This window comes from Vulpes lagopus, chromosome 8, assembly GCF_018345385.1.
Source record: "Vulpes lagopus strain Blue_001 chromosome 8, ASM1834538v1, whole genome shotgun sequence".
NCBI classification, from domain to species: Eukaryota; Metazoa; Chordata; class Mammalia; order Carnivora; family Canidae; genus Vulpes; species Vulpes lagopus.
Window position 1 is genome coordinate 24,058,427 of NC_054831.1, and position 9,997 is coordinate 24,068,423.

A 9,997-nucleotide genomic window follows, 5' to 3' on the forward strand; every position below is an offset into this window, starting at 1 on the left:
TACCTCCAGTTTGCATCCTACCACCTTAGTAGCCCCAATAAAAAGAGAGAGCCTTGTTACTAATAATTCCAGCAAATGTCTGTGGTCTAATTCTTGTGACTCATAAGCCCACAGCCCATTGCTGCTCCAATCACTGTGGCTAACAGTGGCATTCTTCTAGGTGAGGCTCAAATCACAAGTCCACTCCAGGAGCCAGCAAAGGGCCAGCCATTCAGAACTCTGTACACTGATAATGGGTGCAGGTGGTGCCCCACACAGAAATAAGAGTACTGTGAACAGGAAAAGGGGACTATGTACTGAAGATGTCCTTTGATGGTGGACATTCTGGCTGGTTGACCTCCAAGGTAGCCAAATCCCAGGCTCCCAGGAGCTTCTGAAGAAATTATGTCCAGAAATTGCTGCTTCAGGACCACTGGGGGAGAAAGGTTATAGTGAGGAAAAAGAGAAGTAGGAAGTGTTTTGTCTCACAATCTCTTTCTTTCTGAAAAAGTATCAGCCATGCTGTAGGTCATGGGAAAAGTCCAAGTTTCCATTTAAAACTTTGCATTTCCTAAATTGTCACTGCATCTTTAGTGTGGCCCAGGAAATCCAACAGAGACTGTGGCCAGAGGAAAGAGGAACATGGAAACACCCAGTAATTTGGTCTTATATTGACAGCTCGCAGTGTCAGATGCTGGAGGATTTAGCAGAAGGCAGGATCCCATCCTCAAGAAGTTTCTTGGCAAGCAGTGATATGTCCCACATCCAACCCTTCCAATTGAGTGCTAGAAGGTGTGAGACCCAGGAATCCTGCAGAGAACAGAAGGGGCCATCTTCATGGGCTGGCAGGACCCAGAAGTCTCCTCAGAGAGACTGAACATGGAGGAGAATCTGCTGAAGGGAGAAGTGAGGTTTGTTCAAGTGTGGCAAACAGAGCAAATGAAGGACAGGTTGGAGATGAGCACTGTCAATTTGACTCAAGAATAAACTTAAATGAAAATTGATAACAAGCTGAAAACAAGGAGGAAAGACAGCAGACCCTTCTGTCCCCAAAAAGAAGAGTTCCAAGGTAGAGAATGAAAATATGATTTTTAAGAAGGGGGTCCTGAGAAAAAATTACAGTTGCTCAAGAGAAGGGTAAAAATGAGTTTTCCTCAAAGTAAGGATAAGTATGGGCACATTATTAGTTCTAACATATGGGAGAAACAAAATACCATGGAAAAGATACCTGGGAGAGTATGATGGTTAATTTTATATGTCAACTCAGAGACTGTTTTTGAATGAGATTAGCATTTAAATAAGTGAACTTTGAGTAAGCAGATTGCTCTCCATAAGGTGGGTGGGCCTCATCCAATTGGTTGAAGGTCTAAATAGAACAAAAAGACCAGCCTCCACAAGAAAGAGGGAATTTGTCCAGCACACAGCCTTTGGATTCACCTGCACTGCCACCTTCCCTGAGTGGCCTTCAGAGTTTATCACCAATCAGCTTTCCTGGGTCTTGAGCCTGATAGACAACACTGCAGATTAGGATTTACCAGTCTCCATGATCATGTGAGGTAATTTCTTATAGCACAAACTCACATGTGCACACACACACACACACACACACACACACACACACATTTTTCTCTGGAGAATTCTGATTAGTACAGATTTTGGTACTGAGAGTTCTTCTAGAAGTACAAAATCTTAAGGATGAATTTCCTGAATTCATTCTGGGGTTTCTGGAACTGGCTCTCTGATCTGATTAGATTTAAAGATACTAATAACTCCATTTCCAGTAGTGAAGAAAGCAATAATAGTCCATGGTGTGGGGGCAATAGATATAAGCAAAATATCACCATTGTTTATTCCTGTCCAACACTTGAAAGAAACTAGGATCTAGGTGACCAATATATTTGATATGTTGAAACATTTCATCAAACTAATAAGTATAATGAGATTGGCCAGTTGCTCCTAATGTCGCTAGACAAAGCAGGGAAAGAAAATATGAATTCACGATTAAAATTCCCAGCTCTAGTGCCCCAGAAATGACTTGAAATCTTCATTTTGTGGTAGGAACAAACAGGGCTAGGCAGGGCTAGGTAGGGGGCCACACAATCAGGCTCACAGAAATCCCAAAAGTGCTGAGGTGTAAGGAAACCAGATATAAGGGAACAAGCCAGACCACCCTGCCCTAAATGTGAGGGGGTATCTTTTTTATGACAGTCATTTGTGACCAACAAAGAATAACCAGACCCCAAAGAAGAAGTAAGCCATTAAAGATGTTATCACAAGTCCTAACTCAAACCAAGACAGCACAAGAATCTCAAGGCCACAAGTTTCCCAGTCAATTCTCAATAAAAGACCACTACTACAAGCCCTCAGTGGCAACCCTGTCAGGACCCCTCTCACTTCTCAGAATTTTCTCTGTATCTTTGTTTAATAAACTTCTATTGCTTTGCTCACTCTCTATTGCCCATGAGATTCATTCTTCGAAGCCGTGAAAAAAGAACCTTAGCCCTCCCGTATCAATTTGTCCTGAAAGAGACCCTTTGTCCTACAGCCACAAGGCAGAGATTGCTAATAATCAAATTCACAGTCTCATCCTGTGACTGGCTAAAATATGATGTGAGTTGAACTCCTAGCCTCACAGGGTATCTACTGTTAAACACATTGACTGAGAAGGAATGGGATCCTGAAAGTTGGAATGAGGATATATGGGAAGACCTTGATGGAGCTGGGGACACTGGATAAGTCATCTTTGACAGTGGAAACAGTTTCTCCACCTCCAGTAAAAGTGACCTCTCAACCTCTATCTGAAGCCTTCACTGAGGAGAGGGCAGTGGCCTTCCCAAGGCACTGCCAAGCAAAACAATGCTGAATCCCCCTGAGGACCCAGCCCCACCATCCTCTTTGCTTCTAGACATATAACTAGACTCAGGTTCTCAGCAGGACCCTAAAGGTGAGGTACAAAGTATAACCCATGAGGAGGTGTGCTATACTTCAAAAGAACTACCTGAGTTTTCTAATTCATACAGACAGCAATCTGGGGAGTATTTGTGGTAATGGATACAAAAGGTGTGGGATAAAGGTGGAAGAAACATTAAAATTGCATTAGAGAATTTATTTCTATGAGCTAAGCAGATTTTTCTATTTAATGTTACATCTTAGGGAGTTAGAAAGGGTCTAACAGTTTGTTTGGTGGGTTGACTAAAACATAGGCCCAAGTTTGACCTACAGTGAATGAATATGAAATTCTGGCTCTCCTTGATTTCATGTAAAGAACAGGATTCAAAAACAGGGAAGGTGGGATGTTGTAGTGGGTTTGTCATCTGAGACCCACTCACCCACCTTGGGAAGGTCCAGAAGACATGCCTCTCACCATGACTATGAGAAATAAATTTGCGAATAGAGTCTTAGAATCCTTGAAGAGTTCTGTGATCATTCTTTGTAGGCCAGACCTCACAGGGGGAACCACAGTCACTGAACTGAGAAACCCAACCACAGTGAGAGTAATTGGATCCTGGGGTGGTGGATACCCAAAGGTGGCATTCAACTGTCTAAGGCAAGGACAGCATGGATACCATAATGGACAGCAGGGTCAATGCAGTGATCAGAATAGGCTGACATGCACAGACTCATGGTGTTAGCTATGTGGTCGTGATGTGCCTGGAAGTGAAATAGGTAGGAAGTCTAACACATTCTTACTTGTTCTGTATAAGCAGAGAAGTTCTAGGTCAAGTGAACAAAAGTCTAATCTGAATTACAAAACGGTCATGGCTCCTCCTCAGACTTGGCCCAGTTAACAAACCCAGAACCACTTAAATGAAAGGGAAGCTGGGTACCGTTGAGGAAGGGCCCGACCATAGAACAAATATTTATGCTGTTAATTTTCTCAGCCTTCCTCAAAACGACCTGCGGCTTTTTACCAGGATAACTATACACTGGGAAAAAGGAAATAATCAGCCCTTTGGGGGACTACTAGACACTGGCTTTGAATGGACACTGATTCTGGAGACCCAAATATCACTGTGGTCCCTCCAGTCAGAGTAGGGGTTTATGGAGGTCAGGTGATCAATGGGGTTTTAAGGTCCATCTCACAGGAGGCCCAGGGGGTCCCTGAATCCACCCTGTGGTTATTTCCCCAGTTCTGGAATGTGTAATTGGAATAGACATACTGAGAATCTGGCAGAATCTCACATTGGTTCCCTGATCTATGGAGTAAGGGACATAATGGTGGAGAAGGCCAAGAGACAACTGCCTCTACCTAGGAAAATAGGAAACCAAAAGTAATCCCACATTCCTGGAGAGACTGCAGAGATTACTGGCCCCATCAAAGACTTAAAGGATGCAGGAATGGTGATTCCCACCACATCCCCCTTCAACTCTTCTATCCGGCCTGGATAGAACACTGATAGATCTTTGAGAATGACAGAGGATTATTGTAAACTTAACAAGATTGTGAATCCAATTGCAATGACTCTACCAGATGTGCTTTAATTGCTTGAGTTAATTAACACATGGCCTGGTATCTGCTATACAGCTATTGATCTGGAAAATGTCTTTTTCTCCATTCCTATTCATAAGGTTCTCCAGAAGCAGTTTGCTGTCTAGTGGCAAGGCCAGCATTACACTTAACTGCCCTACCTCAGGGGTATAGCAACTCTCCAGGCCTATGTCATAATTCAGTTCATAAGGATCTTGATCATAAGAGCCCTTTCCTTTCCACAAAATGTCACACTAGTCCATTACATTGATGACATTGTGCTGATCTGACCTAGTGAGCAAGAAGTAGCAATTACTCTAGACTTATTGATAAGATATTTATATGCCAGGGGGTAAGAAAAAAATCTAGCCAATTTCAAGGGCCTCCTACCTTGGTGAAATTTCTAGGGATTCAGTGAGTTGGACATGTTGAGATATCCCTTCTAAGGTAAAGTATACATTGTTGTATCTCTCCCCTCCTACAACCAAAAAACATGTAATCTAGTAGGCCTCATTGGATTTTGGAGGGAACATATTCATTTGAATATGCTACTTGGTCCCATTTACTAAGTGACCCAAAAAGCTGCTAAACAAAGCCCAGAACAGAAGGCTCTGCAGTAGGTCCAGCCTTCCCTACAAGCTGCTCTGCCACTTGGGCCATATGATCCAGCAGGCCCCAATGGTACTTGAAGTATTAGTGACAGATAGGGATACTGTTGGAAGACAATGTCAGGCCCTTAAAGGTAAATTATGGCATAGGCACTATGCCATAATTTTGGATTTTGGAACAAAGTACTGCCATCCTTTGCAGGTAACTACTTTCCTTTTGAGAAGCAGCCTTTGGCCTGATACTGGAACTTGTAGATACTTAACACTTAACCATGGGCCATGAAGTTACCATATGACCTGAGCTGCCCATCAAGAACTGAGTGTTAGCTGAGACATCATGCAATAAAATTGGGCATGTACATACAGCAGAACTCCATCATCTAATGTACAATAGTAAATATGAGATTGGGCTCAAGTGGCCCAATCCCTGAAGAAACAAGTTACGTAAAGAAGTGTCCTAACGCCCATGGTTCACCCCAACACACCCACACTACATTCTTTCTCCAGTTTGCATGTATGGCCTCATGAAGAGTTCTTTACCATCAGTTAACCAAGAAGAAGGAATCTTGGCACTGATTTATAGGTGGTTCTGCATGATATGTAGGCACTATCTGAAAGTAGACAGCAGTAGCTCTATAGCTCTTTCTTGGGATATCCTTGAAGGAGACAAATTCTCCCAGAACTTTGAGCAGTGCACCTGTTTGCTCAATTTGCTTAGAAGGAGAAAAGCCACATTGCAATTATATACAGATTCATGGCTGTGGGCAATGATTTGGCTGGAGGGTCAGGGACTTGAACATGATTGGTGACAGGGAAGTATGGAGAAGAGATATGTGGCTAGATCTCTCTGAATGAGTGAAAAAATGAAGATTCTTGTGTTCCATGTCAATGTCCACCAAAAGGAGATCTCAGCAGAGAGGATTTTAAAAATCCAATAGATAGGATGACTTATTCTGTGAATATCAGTCAGCTGCTTTCCCCAGTTACCCCTGTCATCCCCCAATCATTTCATGAACAAAGCAGCCATAGTGGCTGGGATAGAGATTATGCATGGGGTCAGCAACATGGCCAACATGGCTATGGCCACTGCTGAGTGCCAAACTGCCAACAGCAGAGACCAACAATAAATTCCTGATATGGCATCATTCCCCAGGGCGATAAGCCAGCTACTTGTGTCAGGTTGATTACATTGGACTACTTCCATCATGGAAAGGACTGAATTTTGTTCTTACTGGAATAGATACTTACTCTGGGTACAGATTTGCTTATCCTGTATGCAGTGCTTCTGCCAAAAATATTACTCATGTACCTACAGAATTTAGTATCCACAGTAATCCACAAAACATTGTTTCTGATCAAGGAACCAACAACAAATTAAGTGTATCAATGGGTCCATGCTTATGGAATTTCTGGTCTTACCTTATTTCCTACCATCCTGAAGCATCTGGGTTTATAAAATATTGGCATAACCTTTTGAAGATTTAATTTCGATGACAGGCAGGTGGAAATGCTTTGTAGAGCTAAGAAAAGGCTTTGTAGGAGTTGTATCTGCTCTGAACCAACCATTATATGACGCTGTTTCTTCCAAAGCCAGGATTCACAGGTCTAGGAATCTAGGGCTAGAAGTTGGAGTGGCACTACTCCCCTGCTAGTAAAATTTTTGCTTCCTGTGCTCACAACTTCTACTTAGAGGTTTTGGTTTTAACTGGAGGAATGTTTCCACCAGGAGACATAACAGTGATTTCTTTGTACTGGAAGATAAGACTGCTACCTGGCCATTTTGGACTCCTCATGCCTCTGAATCGACAACAAGCAAATAAGGGAGTTACTGTGCTGGCTGAGGCAATGAGTCCTGATTCCCAAGGGGAAATTGAATTACTACTCTATAATGGAGGGTCAAGAGGAGTTAAGTCTGGAACCCCAGCAATCTTTGAAATTAAGGTTAATAGAAAACTACAACAACCCAATCCAAACAAGGCTGCTAATGGCCCAGAACTTTCAGGAGTGAAAATTTAGGTCACCCTGACATGTAAAGAACTATGACCAACTGAAATGCTTGCTAAGGGCAAAGGAAGTACAAAATGGGTAGTGGAAGAAGGTAGTTATAAATACCAGATATGACCATGTAACCAGTCACAGAAAGAAAAACTGTAACTTGTATTTTTCCTTTATTTTGTTATGAATGTCTGTGTATGTGTAAATCAAGCAACTATTTTTGTTTTCTTCCTTCTTGTCTCCTATTATGTAACATAAAATGTGTTGATTTGATATCACAGAATTTAAGTATTGTTAACTTTATACGGTACTTTACATGGAAAAGATACATGGACATAGTATTGGAAATAGTATGGGAAAAGATACATGGACATAGTATTGGAAATAGTATGGAAATAGTATTTAAGTTATGAAATATCAAGAGAAAACTAAACAGTAAAGACACTGCATCCTGTTTTAGAGAAAGGGTGGACTTTCAATTGCATGTAGAATAGTTGTAGCCTGTCAGTAGAAGTATGACCTTGTTGTTGCCTTTATTTGGAGATTAAGTATGATTTAAAGAGTGTGTTGGGTGACAAAGGGTAGACTTGGGATGATTAATTTTATGTGCCCATTTAGGTGGTATTTTGGGGAAAAAATAACATTTAAATCAATGAACCTTGAGGAAGTATACTTTCTTCCATAACTCGTGTGATTCTCATCTAATCAGTTGAAGGACTGAATAGAACAAAAAGACTGGCCTCCTTGATCAAACAAAGATTCACCATCAGCTGTCTTGGGTCTTAAGCCCACCAACTCCCACTGCAGATTGGACTTCACAGTCTCCATGGTCAGAGGAGCCATTTCCTTATAACAAACCTTTCTTTCTTTCTCTCTTTCTTTCTTTCTTTCTTTCTTTCTTTCTTTCTTTCTTTCTTTCTATATGCACTTCCTTTTGTTTCTGTTTTTCCCGAGGACCTTAAGTAACACAATTCTCAGTATAGTGAAAGGGGCAACATGGCTTCCATGTTGCCACTTAAAATTTAGCTAACAATATAATAATTATCATGATATGGAAACTATAAGTTTAAACGTTATCCAGTCAATTGACTTATTATTAGTTGTGCCACATGATTGTCATGTGTGTCCCATCAGAATTTTAATACCTAGAACTATAATTCCTAAACTGCACTGAGGTGCACCAGGTTACTACTACAAACTTGTAGGGATTCAATGGATGTACAGAGACATCTGTCTGACGTAAATAGAAGTAGCAACATCTGTCAGACATTGAGTGAGCTACTGCTATTAAGTTATTTGGACCTAACTACTTAATAAATGCAGTCATTTGGTAGTTCTTTTGGCCTAGTATGCTGTGAAAAAAATTACTACGACACCAAAGGCCCATGAACTAAGGAACTTTGGGGACCTCTGAGGTAGTGCTATGTTAATACTTTGTATTAAAGTGTGAGCTGTTTTAGTAATATTGTGGATCTTGGCTATGACAAGGTTCTCAGACTCTCCTTGTTTTTTATGAACTTAATTGTTTTTAGAAGTACTAATTAAGTATATTGTTGAATGACATTCTATTAGAATTTGACTTTTTCTTATAAAAAGACTAGAGCTATGGGTTTAGGGGAGGAAAATCACAGAGGTTAAGTGTATTTTTATCACATCATAACAAGAGTACATACTATCCATGTGGTTTTTGACTGTTAATCTTGACTTTGATCACCAGGCTGAGGCAATATGTGTCAAGTCTGTCTACTATAAAGTTACTCTTTTCCCCTCTTTTCCATACTGTACTCTTTGTAAGGAAGTTACAATGAACAGTGCACTCTGAAGGAGTGGGGAGTTATATTCCATCTCCTTTAATGCAGAGTATATTTATTTATAATTCTTCTGCAAAGAAAATTTGTCTTTTGTACCCCATTTATTACTTTATTTAATCACTTACATGTACCAATATAGATTCACTTTTTACTTTAGGTTTAATCTAAAACTTTTTTTTTTATTATTTTATTGCTCAAATTTTCCAGCTGTGGTCATTGGGAACTCTGTTGGTTTCTGTGCACCTTTGACATACCTTTATCAGTGTGTGTGTGTGTGTGTGTGTGTGTGTGTGTTTTAAGCACTTCCTTACTTTCTGGTACTGCAAGATGCTAAAAGGAAGCACAGATTTTTAAATTATGAATTCATGAAATTCTTTTTGTTCAAGTTTGATTTCTGTATCTTGCAACTAGAAGTGTTCTAACTGATACAAACGGGACCAGCCTCACTCTTGCACACTTTATTTTTAATTTTTTTTAAATTTATTTTTGACAAATAAAAATTCTATATATTTAAGATGTACAATGTGATATTTTGATGTATGTACACATTGTGAAATTATCACCAAAATCAAACTAATTAACAGTCATCATTTCCCATAGTTACATGTGTTTGTGTGTGTGTGTGTGTGTGTGTGTGTGTGTGTGTGTTGAGAATACTTGAGATCTACTCTTGGGAAAATTCAAGAGTACCATTGTATTGGTACAACATATAATTTTTATCCATAGTTATGATGCTGTATATTAGATCTCACAATTTATTCATCTTATAACTGAAAATTTGTGTTCTTTGATCTATATCTCTCCTTGCCCCACCCCAGCGCCCAGCCTCTGGTAACCACCATTCTACTCTCTGTTTCCAAGAGTTTTACTTAATTTTTTTTTTTTTAGATCTCACTTATGATATCATGTGATATTTGTCTGTCTGGCTTATGTCACTTACCATAATGCTCTCCAACTTCACCCATGTTGTTGCAAATAGCAAGTTATCCTTCCTTTTAAAGGTTGAATGATATTCTACTGCATAAATATACCACATTTTCTTAATTCATTTATCTGTCAATAGACAGGTTGTTTCCATATTTTAGCTATTGTAAAAAATATTGAAAAGAACATGGGGATGAAAATATCTCTTTGAA